Raw genomic sequence first — 17,238 nt, forward strand, 5'->3', positions numbered from 1 at the left:
GGTGCTTTGTCGTCAACGATGACCACTAAGTCATTTGGCAGGAAGTTTCTTTTGATCAAATTCAATTTGGATCTCTTTTGCAAAGTTGGAAGGTACTCCCTTATCCACCGTTTCCAGAATAGGTCTGTGATGTACTGTACCTGTTTCCATCTTCTTCGTACGTACAAATCAGTGCTCTGAAAGATCCCAGGTGGTATGACTGGTTGAACTTTCATTCTTAGTAGATGATTAGGTGTCAGGGGTTCCAAGTCAAGTGGATCATCTGATACAGTTGTTAGTGGGTGGTCATTCATTATTGTTTCAACTTCACAGAGTGCTGTTAACAATCCATCATCATCAAGGGTTTGCTCTCTAAAAAGTGAAAGAAGAATTTTCTTCAATGACTTGATTAGACGTTCCCACATCCAGTTGAACATCCAGTTGAACATCCAGTTGATTCCATCCTTTGATAAAGTCTCATGGATTTTCTTATGATCTACAGTTTTCAAACTGTTGTCTAGTTCTCTGTGACTACCAATGAAATTTGTACCTTGGTCCGTTCTTATAGTAGCAACTGGCCCTCTTCTGCAGATGAATCGCCGCAGGGCGTTAATGCAGGAATCTGTATCTAAGGAATTTGCTACTTCAAGATGAATGGCTCGTGATGCAAGACATGTAAAAATCACGCCATATCGTTTTGCAGTTCCATGGCCTTTCTTGACTTCTATTGGCCCAAAGTAATCAATACCTACATGGGTAAAAGGTGGGAAATCTGGAGTGATTCTTTCTGGAGGGAGATCTGCCATCACCTGTTCTCCCGGTTTCCCTTGAAGACGCCTGCAGAGGACACATTCCTTAATAATTCTACGTGCTAAGGAATTTGCACTTGGTATCCAATAATGTTGTCTCAATTTTGATAGAACATGATTTCTTCCAGAGTGACCTAATGTCTGATGAATGTGCCTCATGATTAGTCTGGAAATATGAGAATTCTTGGGTAAAATGGCTGGATGCTGTTCGCTTATAGGCATGGCCATTTTATTAAGTCTGCCTCCTACCCTTAGAATCCCATCCACAAGAATTGGAGATGCTACTTGTGAGTTTGACCAGTTTACCTTTCTGTAAGGTCTCCACTTCTTCATGAAAACATGAGGGCTGTACATAAGAGATCACAGCATTTTCTGCTCTTTCCAGTTCATCCACAGACAAACAATGGGATCCATCATTCTGGGCACTTTTGATCTTTACAGCATCCTTTCCTTGAATCTTTGTTTTAAGGATGTCTTTCAGTTGTAGAAACCATGCCACTGCTCTTTTCAGGTGATTCCACTGAGAATAGTATTCCAAGAACTTGGTTGTAGAATTGTCAGTTTGCTAAGTGCGGACCACGCCTAAAGAAGTAGAGAAAGAAGAAGGAAAAAGGGGAGGGAACTCAGGGAAATTTGGGCTGGAGTTCAGAACTGCGTGCTTGAAGAAGCGTGCAGTTATATCCCCCCCTTTTTATTTAATGAGTTAAAGTAAGTGGAAGAGTAGAAAAAGGGGGTTGTTGGGGAGGAGGTGGGTTGCGAACTTTCATCACGAGAGATAGTTAGTTAGGGGAGGTATTTATAGGACGGTTGATTGATACGGGGTGGAGTTAGAACGTAGAGTTCGGGCGTGGTCCTTCTCCCAAACTTTTGTTATTACATAACATCATTTTGCTAAGTGCGGACCACGCCTAAAGAAGTAGAGAAAGAAGAAGGAAAAAGGGGAGGGAACTCAGGGAAATTTGGGCTGGAGTTCAGAACTGCGTGCTTGAAGAAGCGTGCAGTTATATCCCCAAAATTGGAGCTTGGGTGGAAGCTAGTTTGGAATGAGCCTGTCTCAAACCGTCTGGTTGGGAACGGATGTATAGGTTATAAGCTTGGGAAGACCACCGGCCGGGGAGCTTGATCGTGTGCTCGGAGATTCCTTGTCTGGAGGCGTTGGATGCTGCACGATGTAAACAGAGTGGGCGGAGAATTGATCTGGTGAGTAACTACTGGGAGAAAGGATGCGACGGAGATGTTGGAACCAGTGCTTTGAGATTATACTACTAGATTCCGTTGTGAACAGAGGATCTAAAGGTGATGCTTGTTGAAAGAGGCGGAGATTAAGTGGTGGACGAGTGGTTCATACGGGCTGAGGGGTGAGTCAAGTTTGAATAGATAGAGGATCGTGGTTTTTGCCAATTTGGTCCGTTTGCTTCATTCTTGAAGGTAAGGGTATCTGAGTCAAGGATGATGAGATCTGAAATTAGGGGCTGAGAAGGAGTTGCGGGAGATTTTAAGGGAAGTAAATTCTGAGCATCTGAGGAATCTAAGTAGAAGGTTTGTTGAGCTTGGAAGATCAGTTCGTTTACACGGGGGTTAGGTGAAGTGTAGTTTGTGAAAATGAAGGTACCGAGGTTGGGTTGCATTTGCATGCGGAGCCAAGGATCTGAATTTCTGTAACTGAAAACGAAAAAGAATAGAATTAAATTCTATCAGCGATAGAATTAAATGGACCTGAGGTGTGAACAGCTTTAGTGGTGAACTGATGCTTAATGGAGTGCCAAGTGAGACGACGGATAAAAGGCATGATTTCTAGCGATTTGGAGCAATTTTTTTTTTTTTTTTTTTGATGTGGACTGCGGCGAGATTGATCAGAGTGGAGTAGAATAGATTTTGACCATTCATGTCCCCAAAGGAGGGCAGCGACGAGGACCGCATATAAGTCCAGAGAGCGCAGAAGAATCGCGCGGCTGCGCAGCAGAGCAGAGGAAGTTCTCCGGCCAAGCAGAAGCGACCAGAGGAAGGAGCGGCATCTGTGAATTAATATCAAAAGAGCTGGAAGCTGCGTTGGCGTAGAAGAAAAACCCGTTCGATTGCAGAGGAGGCACAGCCAGAAATGGAGCTCTGACGTGCAGTATCAGTTGAGCATAACGAATGGTGGAGGGCTCGGATGAAAAAGCCAAGCGGAGGAGGCGGGAAATGAAAGAACGACCCCGGGGTTCGATTTTGGGTTGTGAATAAAGTGGCCGAGGGGGGAAAGACGGTGCTAGGTACGGGCGGGGAGACTTGAAAGGAGGCGGAGTCCAGAAAGATCACAAGAAACTCGAGAGATGTGGAGGGACCAACGGAGTTCTCCGACGGCGGGGCACGGAGGCGAGTGAAATCGCTGGTCATGGCTTCAAGACCCATCGAGAGGGGCGAGGAAGGAGGGCCGATGACGAAGTTACCCAGGAGGTGGAGCACGAACTGGGGCCCGTGTTAAGCAAATCCAGCAGAGCGCCTTAGCAAAGGAGTCGAAGCTTGGGGTTACTTTGCACCCGAAAGCAAGGTGAACTGAAAAACAGACTCTGAAAAGGCGCCAGGAGTCAGGATGGAGAGGGAGGATTTTGAAAGCCGAAACCACGTCAGCCTTAGACAGCCAGGCCCATCGCGGGATGGGGAGCTTCGTCCCGCAAACACACGTCAATGAAGTTCCAGATCCGGGGCGTCTTGGAATGTAGCAGGGTTCCAGTGTTGGAGATGAACCGCAGCGCGAGCTGAGAGGGGGCGGCGCTGTAGATGGAGAATGAAGGTCATGAAGCTCCAGCAAGGAGCTGAGCGGGTGGTGCAGCCCGGTGAGAAACGGCAAGAGAGGAGGCGGGGAGAGAATTGACGGAGTAAAGGAAGGAGAAAGGCTGGCTGGAAGGGACGGGTTGGAGAATAGTGTTGCCAACTGCTCAGTAAGGAAAGTAGCCATTGGCTGCAATTTGTGATTAAAACCCCTTAAATGTTAGAAATGTTAGAAATGAACTCTAACAATGAACTACGTCTGTTGCTTTTATGAATAGGCAGAGACTTCTGAAAATAACTCCATTTTAACGTAAATTACATGATTAAGTTTTTTTTTTTTTTTTTTTTTTTTGACAGTCAGCGGCGGCTTTAGGTATGCGCAGTTCGTTGCAGCGTGTTTGAAGAGCGGTGTGAGTGTGTGGTCTGACTGAGACTGCGCTGTGAGTGTCATGGCCGGGGCTCGCGGCAGCACCTGCTGCTCGCTGAGGAGAAACTGAAGAGCATGTGTGTTCATTTAAACTCTCAATAACAACCAAAAATAAGTTGGCAAGTTGGCAAGACTGTTGGAGAACAGCAGGAGGAACGCAGAAATGGAGAAGGAGGATGACTGAGAGAGGGGGTTTTAACGACTGAGGGGAAGAGGGAAACGAGAGAAACGAGGCGCTGAGGCGAAGTTGGTGCCGCGCCAGGGGTGCGAGAGCTGCAGCAGCGGCGAGGGGGTTTGGACGACTGAGGGAGGGGGTTTGGACGACTGAGGGAGGGGGAGTTGGACGACAGAGGGAGGGGGAGTTGGACGACTGAGGGGAAGAGAGACGAGAGACGAGGCGCTGAGGCGAAGTTGGTGCCGCGCCAGGGGCGCGAGAGCTGCAGCGGCGGCGAGCGGGTGACGTCATCAGGCCGCGACGCCGGTGCGGCTCATGTGCGCTGTTCAGAGGTTCAGTGAAAAGTTCCGCTTTTGGAGCAGAACGGGGGAAAGGGACGCCGCGGTCCTTCAAAAACCCGCTGCAGCTTAACAACAGTCCAATCGGACATGCGAGGAGGCTGGGACTTACTAGGAGAGAGGGGCCCAGGGCCGGCGAGGCCGGCCGAGGAAGACGGCGAGCCCGCGCAGGAGGAGTAGGGGAAGGGGGAGAAGAGCGGCGGGAGTGCCGAGATCCGGGGGTGCACTGGTGAGGACGACCGACCCGGGAGGAAGAATAAGCAGTAGCCGGAGTAGAACCAGGAGTAGCCGGAATGGAGATTACGGAATTCAGACGACGAGCCCGGCGAGGTGGAGCAGGAGTGGAGACAGGCTGGCTAGGAGGGAAGAGGTCCTCGTCGGAGACGGTGAGTTAAAGGTCCATGACGGAGAACAAGCTAATGCTAGCAGGCGGGTGCGGCAGATTCGACTGATGCGAACTTTCGTCACGAGAGATAGTTAGTTAGGGGAGGTATTTATAGGACGGTTGATTGATACGGGGTGGAGTTAGAACGTAGAGTTCGGGCGTGGTCCTTCTCCCAAACTTTTGTTATTACATAACATCATTTACGGCTGTCCAATTGACCTGAACATTTTGTTACTTCAAGGTCATTCACATCAGTACATGTGAGTTTGTCAGTGATTGGCCAATGTGATTCTTCTCTCTGTAAGAAGTCTGGGCCTGTCAACCAGTTTTTGGACATTAGAGAGGCTGCTCTTACACCCCGTGATGCAGCATCAGCTGGGTTTTTAGCTGAACAAACATATCTCCACTGTTCTTTGGTTGGAAGATCTCTGATGACAGTGAGTCGGTTAGTCACAAAGGTTGTAAATCTTGTTTGTTCATTACTAATGTATTTAAGAACTGACTGGCTATCAGTCCATATTACAATAGGTTCCAGATTCATTTGAAGTTCTGCTCTAAGCATTTTATCCATCCTGGAAGCAAGTGTTGCTGCTTGGAGTTCGAGTCTAGGGATGGTCATTTGCTTGAGTGGGGCTACTCTCGCTTTTCCCATAACAAAGCTAACATGAATATTTCTCTCACTGGTGAACATTATGTAGCTAACAGTCCCATAACCTACCTCACTGGCATCACAAAAGTGATGCAGCTGAGCTGTGGCTGTGTCAATGCCTTTTGGTTTCATACACCTGTTGATTCTCACAGCAGAGAGATTTTCAGTGTCTTGTAGCCATTTCTTCCATTGAAGGAGCACAGCATCAGGAATGTCTTGATCCCAACCACAGCCTGACTTGCAGAGAGCCTGCAGAATCTGCTTGCCTTTTAAAACAAAGGGTGCAAGAAATATATGGAACTTACTGTGGATAAAATCCCTCTTCTAGTGAGGGGCTTGTTGTTCACTGTTATTTTGAACCCAAATGTGTCATCCTCTAGGTTCCATTGAATACCGAGCACTCTTTCAAATGGAGGATCTTTCCTGTCCAACTCCAGATCCTTAACCATGTCTGCTCTTTCATTTTCAGGAATGACTTCTAGCACTTTCTTATTATTACTGACCCATTTGGTAAGCTTGAAACCTCCTATGGAGCATAGATAAGAGAGGTATTTTTGCAGTGTGATAGCATGCATTTCCATTTCTGTACTCTTGAGGTAGTCATCGACATAAAAATTGTTTTGAATTGTCTCAATTACCTCTTTGTCATAGTTGTGCTGGTTGTCTTGGGCAGTTTGTTGTAGAGCAAAGTTTGCACAACTAGGTGATGAAATAGCACCAAAAAAATTTACTTTCATACGGAAATACTCAGGTTGTTTCTCAAAATCTCCATCTGGCCACCACAGAAATCTGAGAAAGTCTACATGTTTTCTGGGGACTCTCACCTGATGAAACATAGCTTGAATATCTGCCATTAAAGCTATATGTTCTTGACGGAATCGCATGAGCACACCTAGTAGACTATTTGTCAGGTCAGGACCCTGAAGTAATTCTTTATTGAGGGAGGTGTTTTTAAATGAGGAGGTACAATCGAACACAACACGTAAAGTACCTTTGCATCTATGGTAAACACCATGATGAGGTATGTACCATGTTTTACCCTCAACAACGTATAGCTGGTCTGATGGTATCTTCTCAGCATAGTCCTGTTCCAACATTTTGTCCATGAATTGGTTGTACTCTGCTTGAAACCTTTTTAATCTTTTTGCAAGGTTTGCAGCACGCTGGATTGCCATTTCTCTGTTATTAGGCATGATCACATTGTCATTGCGAAAGGGAAGAGGCAGGTAATAATGATTGTTCTCATAAGTCACTTGTTCTGAGAGAATCTTCATGAATTTCGTATCATCTAGTGACATTTCTCTCTTTTCAGTATAATGTGTTTCTGAAAACTCTTGGTTGTATTGTTTGATCAATAGTTCTTCAATTTCTGCCACCGATATTCTGTTTGTGGTTACCACATGATGGTTGGTTTCATCTTCCACACTAATAGAATTCTGCCCATAACAAATTATACTTTAACTCTTTCACCCTCTCCTATTCCCCCAATTGTGGCTCCATCGTGTCTGCTACAAAACTTGAGGTGTCAATCCTCCACTATCTCTGACCATTCATCTCTGCAGGGACCCAAACTGATAACTGACCACTTGCCTCTGCAGGGACCCTCATCGTTTATATGCTAATTTGAAACCCCCATTAAAGTGACCACCCTGCAGTGTTCAAAGCAGGATCCAATGTATATAATGTCCCCTCAAAATATCCCTAGTCAGATTGCTTCTGATCGACTGACTAAGCTGTGCCCGTGTAGATTTTCTGTCTGCACGTGAATAAACTCAAGTCAACTCTGAAGCCGTCTCCTGACTCCTGAATCGGACACCTGGTTCCTGAAGGCCGAATTTCTAACAACACTACCAAGTGGACCATTCACTTTCCATCCAAGCAAGGTTCTCACTGCATAGGGTCCATTACCTATGCTATTTATGATTTCCCATGGTTCCATGGCCTTTGAAATATTGACTCCAGTCAAGAGTTCCACATTAGCATCAATTTCTTTGATGTCCATATTTTTGAGATAAGGCCATTTCTCAAGATCCTTGGAAGATATGACATTCTCCTTTGACACAGGAATTACATCCTGGGTGTAAACACAGGGCAACTGAATTAAGTTCTTTCCATCTCTGTCTCCCACTTCTAAATCTAACACCTTGTAAGTGGTAACAGGTTTCTCTTGAGCCATTGTTCTCAGCAATATTTCAGTTTTCCTTCCCTTTGCATTTAATTTTCTCATCAAGCCTTCAGTGCAGAAAGTTGCCGAACTTATAAGATCCAGAAAGGCATATGTTGAAAGAGACTGATTACTGTTTGCTACTTTGACCTGTACTGGCACTATTGCAAGTATGCATTCTTTACTGGCCCCAATGTGATGACTAGATCTGAGAGAAACAAGTGCACTATTAACCAGCTTCCCATTTAACGATGGCTGTTCAGATTTTGGTTCACTTGAATTATTTACAGATTTTTTTTGCATTACCTTTCCTGAAATGTGCAGTACAGTAGGATGTCTAGAATGACAGATCTCACAGGTCATCCTTTTCCTGCAGTCTTTAGACTCTGTTTTACTATTTCGAAGGATGGTAGATTCTATCTGTTTCTCCGGTTTAAAGGATGGTCGACTCTATTTGTTCCTCTTGTTTAAAGGATGGCAGACTGCATCTGTCTTTTCTGTTTAAAGGATGATAGACTCAATTTGTCTTTTCTGGTTTAAAGGATGTTAGACTCTATCTGTTTCTCTGATTTAAAAGATGGTAGACTCTATCTGTTTCTCTGGTTTAAAGGATGGTAGACTCTATCTGTTGTTCTGGTTTATAGTATGGTAGACTCTGTCTGTTACTTATGGAGGACCAAAGCTGCCAAAATTAAAAATAAATACATAAATAAATAAATAATAACTAGTAAATCACTCAATAAAAGTAATATGGTGGATAAAAACGGGAAAAAATTTAATTAATGTAAACATAAATACATATAGTTAAAAAGAAATGTCTTAATAAATTGGCATTTATGGATTTCTTTATTAACGTTGTTTTATTTTTCTTTTGATTTATTTGTTTATTTATTTACATGACTATTTATTTCTACATTCACTTATTTCCCGATTTATTTATTCGATTAATTTTTTTCTGCATTCATTTATTTCCCGATTTATTTATTTCTGTATTCATTTATTTCCTGATTTATTTATTCGATTTATTTATTTCTGCATTCATTTATTTCCTGATTTATTTATTTCTGCATTTATTTATTTCCCGATTTATTTATTCGATTTATTTATTTCTGCATTCATTTATTTCCCAATTTATTTATTTCTGCATTCATTTATTTCCCGATTTATTTATTTCTGTATTCATTTATTTCCCGATTTATTTATTTCAGTGTTCATTTATTTCCTTATTTATTTATTTCTGTTTTTCCTTGTGCTTATATTATAATGAAGGTGCGTGTTTTTCATATACCGGCTTGGCAATGAAGCCCAGAGATAGAGGAGCTGATGTGAGTAAGTTAGAAGAGTTCAGGAGCTTAAATGTCGGGGCGAAGGTCGGTATCGGATCTGCTTAGAGAGGCAGCTGCTCGCCTTGATGAAATGGATCAGAGTATGTAAACACATATCTAATGTTACTAGAACAGCTTTTCTACACCTACATAACATTGCCAAACTAAGAAATGCCCTATCACTGCATGACGCAGAAAAATTAGTACATGCCTTCATTACCTCAAGGCTAGATTATTGTAATGCGCTACTGTCTGGATGTTCCTGCCGTAACGTAAATAAACTTCAGCTAGTTCAAAATGCTGCAGCCAGGGTCCTTACTAAAACTAGAAAATTTGACCATATTAGTCCAGTACTATCAGCACTGCACTGGCTTCCAGTCAAATTCCGCATAGACTATAAAATTCTCCTGTTAACGTATAAAGCCCTACACGGGCTCGCTCCTGAGTATTTACGAGACCTCATCTCCTATTATGAACCACCGCGATTACTTAGATCTCAGGGTGCTGGTTTATTAGTAGTTCCTAAAATTCAGAGGAGCTCTGCAGGAGGAAGAGCTTTCTCTTAAAAAGCGCCTCAACTCTGGAATAATCTCCCTGAATATGTTCGGGATTCAGACACAGTCTCAATCTTTAAGTCTAGACTGAAAACTTACTTGTTTAGTTTAGCTTTTGGTAATTAATGTTTTTCCCTTTAGATAAGGCTGCAGATTCAGTGGTTCATGGACAGAGGGAATTGTGGGTAAACTGAGATGCTGGTGCTGTTGTTCTCCCACTGCACACGGTCACTCAGGTTTGTGGACGGTGGAGTGGGTGGATGCCAGTGTTTCAGGGAACCTCCATGTCTATGTTACCTTCTGGCTCTCTGCCTTTAGTCAGGCTGTTTTATTCAGTTCTGCCGGAGTCATTTGCCACACTCTGATAATGTTTTATATTCTCCATTTTACATAAATCCAGTCAAAACTAATTCCATCTCTCTGCCTTCCTCCGAGTTACTGACTGCCCACCTGTCTGACCCGATACCGATGTTGGACCCTCAGGCTCTCGCGTCTCCTGTCCGGCCAGACTGATGGAAGTTTCTGAAGTCAGCTCTTCTCCACTACCACCACAGATCAGCTGCTCATCGTCCATCTTATTCTCCACTACTGATTACATCCAAGCCATTAGTGGCGCGCTATTATAGTCCTGAATATATAAAACCTATGTGGATGTTTAAAAGACTTTTTTTAAATTTTAATTTAAAAGCTGTTTGACCAGTGGTAGGATGGTCCCCCCTTAAATGTGAGTCTTGGTCCTCCCAAGGTTTCTTCCTCCTCCTGCAGCTCTGAGGGAGTTTTTCCTTGCCTCCGCGCTCACTGGGGGTTCTGTATCATGTATATTCTATGTTTAATGTTTTGCCTGATTCTTTGTCCTGTAATCATGTTTCTGTAAAGCTGCTTTGTGCCAACACCTGTTGTAAAAAGCGCTATACAAATAAATTTGATTTGATTTGATATTACTAAGTTATCTTTAATAAATAATCTTTATAAATTTCATTCACTAAACGGCACATGTAAAAGATAACCTGAATTAGCGTTATGCTAGCGCAGGGGTACTCGAACTCCGGCCTGGATCCAAACCTAAATGAAGTGGACTAAGCATATACTTTATGTGATCGCAGTCCAGTTACGGAGAGAAAAATACTTAGATATGCAGTACAAAGAAACATTTTCCTAACAGTAGGCTAAATTCAGCTTCAGAACTACTACGGTTTTATGTGAGGCTATTAACTTCTAACATTGCCAGGCATTGTACATGACCAAACAAGCCTCTGCATGTGTGTGTGTGTGTGTTATAAGCTTCATATAGCTGAATATATAGCTACATATGTTATTCATTGCATTGTATACTGTACCTTACTATTTTAGGTTAAATATGTTGACAATTTTTCTTACACTGTACAGCTAATGCCACATCTGGTCGAGCACCTGGCTCTACTGGGACTGTAGCTAACACGGAACGGGGGTCTGTAGGCTTACATCCTCTGGACGATAAGTTTACATGCACAGAAGAACCAATTAAATAAGGCATCATAATTAACAATGGAAATTGTACAAGCTAGGCTTGTGCGCCGCGTACTGCGTTATCGCCAACCAGTTTGGCATCCATAAAAGCACGGTTAAGAAATTTGTATATCTTTTTTGCAAAGGTATGGTACAGTTGCCAATCAAACAATTAATAAAAGTCCCAAATGAACAAGAAGCCCTGGAGCTAGCAAGCAGATTTGAGGCAACTTCCCATATACCTCAGATTATGGGACTGATCGATGGAACACACATGCCTGTTCTGCCCCCCTCAGATGGCTACAAAGATTTTGTGAACAGGAAAGGTTGGCCCTCATATGTGCTGCAGGGAGTTGTTGATGACAAAGGCTGGTGAGTGAGTTTCAGAGCATATTTTTTCACATTCCAAATTTGCATTTTTTTTTTATCAGAACTGTGCAAACATTTTAGTCCATCAGCAACTCACCTGGTTTACCATAATTAAACCCTGATTTACTGATGATAATAAATATTACTAGACTCACAAAATACATCAACATAAAACAGGTATCAAGTAGTTTATTAATTTTTATCTTTTTAAGTTTCTGGAACATTAGCTGCAAGATGCCAGGAAGTGCACATGACGCCCGTGTTCTTTGTCACTCTGAGCTCTTTCAGAAGGCGCATCTGTAATAGGCTGAAAAAAAGGATACGTTATTTTCAGTAAAAATAATATGCACCCATAACTTTTTTTATTTTATTTTGGGATTACATTTAGTATATTTATAATGTAGTATAATGATCTTTCTACTATTGTTTGTATTTACAGCACTTTTCTCCAGCTTTTAGCTGGCTTGACTAGTGTGTGATTTTCGTTTTACCCAGTAGATGGCTCTCTTAACCTGCAGTGGCAAGGAAACTAACTACAGCCTGTGTAGCCTTAGTAGGTTCAGAATGCTTCAGGCTGACAACACATTAACCTGTGTGCTGGGTTCTTTCTTGTCATTGTAGAGGTCCGACTGTTCACCAAAATGTTCATGAAACTCTGTGTCATGTTTTAGTATGTTGTAGGTTGAATTATATCAAGTGAAAGAGAAGATAAAAAGTGTGTTAGCCATTTAGCTTCAAACATTGTGCTGTAGCTCAATGTTTTACTAAAATGTTTAAAGCATTTGATACCACACATGTTTAAGAGTTCTAAAGAAGTGTATTTTTATGGTTTTAGGATTTTGTAACAGCAGTATTTTCCAAATTAATGTCTCAGCTACATAGTCTAGCTACTCCAGTGCAACAGTTTCTAAAATGGCAGCCTCCATGGAGACCATGATGTTCTTTGTACTGTGTTTTATGGTTAAGTTGTGTTCCAAGTAAGACGTGTTCTAGGAAAATGTGTCAGCTACAAAATGAACCTTATATTTGAAATCTGCTTATTTATTTTATATATATATATATATATATATATATATATATATATATATATATATATATATATATATATATATAATTTTAAAATTGAGTGATTTTGTGCACCTGAAGGGTTTGAGAGCATCATGATATACTCTTGGAATATGGCTTTGATGTAAAAATGCATCTAAAAAAGCTACCAAGTATTTCATGTATGTAAAAAATGTGATTTCATTAAAAACATGCAGTAAACTGATAAAGTAAAGTAGGTTCAGAATAAACCTTTTGCTTCAGGCTGACAACACATTAACCTGTGTGCTGGGTTCTTTCTTGTCATTGTAGAGAGAGAGAGAGAGAGGCATCATACAGCCATCCACGGCTATGATGTCATTTTGTGCACGGCTCAGGTACCCCTAGGCCTTGAGACCTGCAACACACCCCTTGCCCAAGGTAATGCTTTGTGTAAAATACAGTTTTCTCAAAGCCTCTTTGTAATTTGGGTATATAATAAGCATTCTTCCTTTACAGGGGGCAAAAAACCTAGAGGGAGAAGCTGTTCACCTCCAGATTGTTGGTGACCCTGCTTACCCCCTTCTTGACAGGTTAATGAAAGGGTGCTCAAACTCCCCAAACCTTACACCAGAGGAGGAGTCATTCAATGTTTACCTTAGCTCACTTCGGGTAGGGGTAGCGATGCCTTTTGGCAAGTTAAAGTCAAGGTGGAGAGTACTTAGAACCTACGATGATTGCCACTTGCTGTGCTTTGCACAATTTCTGTGAGAAGCAGAAAGATAGCATCTGCACAAACTGGCTGGAAGAGTTTAATGAAAGTAATGAACTCTTTCATCAGCCTACTCAACCAGTAGACCCAGCTACTACTACCAGTGGCACCAATGCAGGAGAAGTGCTGACCAACTACTTGGCCAATCACTTTCCCCTTCGGTAGGTACACTTGCACTAAATGTTTACTAAAAGTAAATGCAGATTTCAGTAAGACATTATATACAGTTATATGCACATGCCTGGACACTCTGTAGTTAAATTACATGTGCTGTTAAATTGTAAGTTAGAACAACGAAATAGTTTCTGAGAAAAATATTCATTTTGAATACACTGAATACTGTGGCATGTACAAAAGGCAAGACAAATTTGTTTTTCAATCAATTAAATTCAGCAGCAGAATCATGTCATTTGACAGGTGTCCAAACATTTGCATATGACTGGATATTCTAGATTTCACACACTCTGAACATACCGAATATGCAGTAACAAAAACAGATCTTAATGCAACTTACATTGTGCTTTAGTGCTGTACATACATTCTGTGTTAACAACTTTAAACAGAGGAATATTTGAGTTATGTAAACATTTCACACCAGCAGCATATAATTGCAAAATAAAATGAATAGTAACATATGTAAAAAAAAATATGTCAGCAGTTTGGGTTAAGAACAGTCCTTTTTTTCTGCCACTGGTGTACACTTTTTTTTTAAGCCAAACTCTCAGGCGTGGACATGTTAAATCGCTTATTGAAATAAACAAGCATTAAGCAGTGCCAAAATGGTTTGTGTTTTTTTTTTTTTTTGTTACCTTAAAGGTTCAAAAACGTGTAATTATCAGTAGTGTTGCTGTAGGAAGGGGTGTTCTCTGAATGGTGAACATTTTGGCACTCAGAGTGTAGATGCTGAGGATGGAGATTGTGCTGATCCTCTCTGAGTAAATGGTGTGGTGGGAGCTGCTTGGGAAAAGATGCCACTAAGACCTGACAACAATTGTCCTACAAGGCGCTCATTGGATGGTGAAGTGTCCTAGCAAGGAGCCTTTCTTCACGTTCTTGGCTTCTTTCCAGTTGTTTTTCCAACCATACTATTTGTGCCTCCTGCATCTTTCCCAGAAATGACTGCGGCTCAGTTAACCATGAAATTGATTGGATTTTTTGTACAGATAAGCTTTACTGCCTACTTGCTCTCTGCACCTCATTAAAAGAAATCACACAGTCTGTCTGGTTTAAAATACTTAGGTATGGCTATTGAATTAATAAATCAACATTCATTAAAAAATATCAGTAAAGTTCTGTGTGCTAAATGACAAATAAGCTAGCAACAAGCTAGACACTAATAAGCTAATAACAAAATTTAATAATAACAGCTCAAACTAAACTAGCTCAAAATTCTGAAAGAAATATAGTCTAACGAATTCCAAAAAATAAAAACGAAAATCAACACAGCAGTAAAAAAACAATAAAATAATATTAGCAAAAATAAATACATGTGTTATTAGATTCATAGTTAGGTTCATAGAAAAAATATGTTTAAATAAACGATATATCAGAAGGAACAAAAAATATATAAAATTGGAAATTAACCTACAAAATCAATCCCAAAATAGTACCAGATCTTTAATCTAATGAATAATAAATAATTACTAAACTGACATAACTAACAGACATAACTAAACTATAGAATAATAAATAAACGGCTTCTTGGCGACTAATCCAAACAAAGAAATAACAAAAAAAAAAAAAAAGAAATGAACAATAACAACAATTTAGCTTTAAACAATAGGTTAAGGGTAACTTGTGGAACATAACGATATATAAATAAACATTACATGTCAAACAATATAACTAAACATTTGAAAACATTTGTAAACTAAAGTTACGTAAAAATGCACTCTCCCCCGATAGCGTTTTCCACCATAACCTCCTCGGTTGGCAAGTCGTCAGCAAACCCAGCTTCCACACCGTTTTCATCCGTGTTAGCAAGAGGTCGGTCCCCCATGAATTAGTCCATAATTTCATAAAATGGAAAAGTGGAGTGGTCAGAGCTGCTTCTAGCATTCTGGCTCTTAGCTTTGTAATACGCTGATTTTAGGAACTTCCATCGGTTTTTAATTTGCTCTACTGTTCGTGTGAATCCACTGTCCTTCATTTGCTCAAATACCTGTCTAAATAACTCGGTATTGCGTGATTTACGGCCGTCCATCCTGCTAACAATCTTCAGTTCTTTTAATGTTTCCAACATAAATTGGGTCTCCTCTGTAGACCATTTTTTTGCTCCCACCATGTTCAGCGTCGTAAACTTCCGCCGTGCTGCACACGCACGTGCGCAATACGTACTTATACATTCTGATTAGGGATCTAATCGGATACAGGTGTTTACAAGGCTATTATTCTTCTATTTAATGGATTATTTAAAGGATTATCCACCTCGTTCTATCGGATAGAAATTGTATTCGGAATGGCTTCAATCAGACTACTCTATTCCGATTGAGGTGTTTACATGTACGTGCTCTATTCCGATTGAGATATTAGTCCGATTATTAACGGATTATTAGGCTACATGTAAACGTAGCCAGTGTAAAATAACAGAGCAGGGTCAGTGGATGCTACATGGCCTTCAGATTAGCTTAAGAACAGTGCATAGAACGCTTAATGGAATGGCTTTTAACAAGTGCAAGGCAGGCCAGCCTTTGCTTTGTCAGACTTTTAAAGCATGTTTCTATTTCACAGGCAACCAGGAAAACTCGCAAGAGTTTGTGGAATCCCTTTTTACTAGTTTTCCAAATTGAGAGATGCAGGTGGATTTGAATTGTTGAGAATTTCAGGAACCACAAGAAGTCGTCAACTTGCAGTTGTGCCCTGCCCCAATGATGGATACACTGTGAGCTATCTGAAGGATCCTCGCACAATGATTAATCACGCCACTCTTTTTATTCGTCCAATGCAACAGAATTTGATTATGGAGCATGTAAGGTTTGATTTGTAAGTATTTGTTTATTCCAGTAGGTTGGTGTGCGGTTCTGAAAATGAATGTAATCAAAGTAATTAGCCAGTTATTTTCACATTATGTAAAGATACAGGTTACATGTCATTGCTGTGTTTTTTTTAATTGTTTAATTGTCTTGAACAACAGGAATCAAATGAAGGACCACGTGAAGCTAACACTGGACCCCTGATTTCATGTCTGCATTGTGAAGGGGAATTTCCCTTTTCGCAGATAAGACAACACAGTGAAACCTGTTCAAGGTACTTTTTGATTATTAAATAATCATTTCAGCTACAATAATGTTACTGACATGAAAATTTGAAGTGAATCACAGGGTGAAAGGGAGAAAGAGAATGAAAGAGAGCATGAAAATGCAGCTGTGCCCAGAACTAGTATGACCTCTGCCTCTCAGCACCCTGTTATAGATTTGGTAATGGAGGAGAGTCTGGAGACAGGTTCATATGAGGGTTTGTACTCTGTGTTTTAAAGATGAGCAGGTCCAGCATTTTCACAACTTGAACATTTTGGTAAAATGTTGAACCTAACTATGAACCTAACTATGAATCTAATAACACATGTATTTATCTTTTCAAAACATGTACTGGTCAAACTCAGACAGCTTACTTAATATTTTACAAGTTTTTTTTTTTTCAGTCCTGTTACCAAAATATATGTGACATTTAAAAATTATTAATTTGTTTAAATTTAATAAACACACGGATAAATTATGAACCAAACAAAATTGGAAAAAAAGTGGATTACATTAACTGATATTCACATTAATAAATCAATAAACCAGAAGACAATACTCAGTCCTGTTAAAAAATAAACAAACAAGATCTAAGAATTAATTTAGGTAAAAGGACAGAGTGTTGAGATGCTCCTCAGTTATAATTAATACACAGAAAAACTAATGAGGTAACTTAATTTTGGTCTTGCCATGATCTTCAGAAGATTTAACTGATGTCACGTCCTGTGACTTTTAAAATGTTCCAAATTTTCCAGATGGGGTAATGTGTTGTGGTGACAGGACTGAGTGATGTGTAT

This window comes from Astyanax mexicanus, chromosome 6, assembly GCF_023375975.1.
Source record: "Astyanax mexicanus isolate ESR-SI-001 chromosome 6, AstMex3_surface, whole genome shotgun sequence".
In the NCBI taxonomy this organism is placed as follows: Eukaryota; Metazoa; Chordata; class Actinopteri; order Characiformes; family Acestrorhamphidae; genus Astyanax; species Astyanax mexicanus.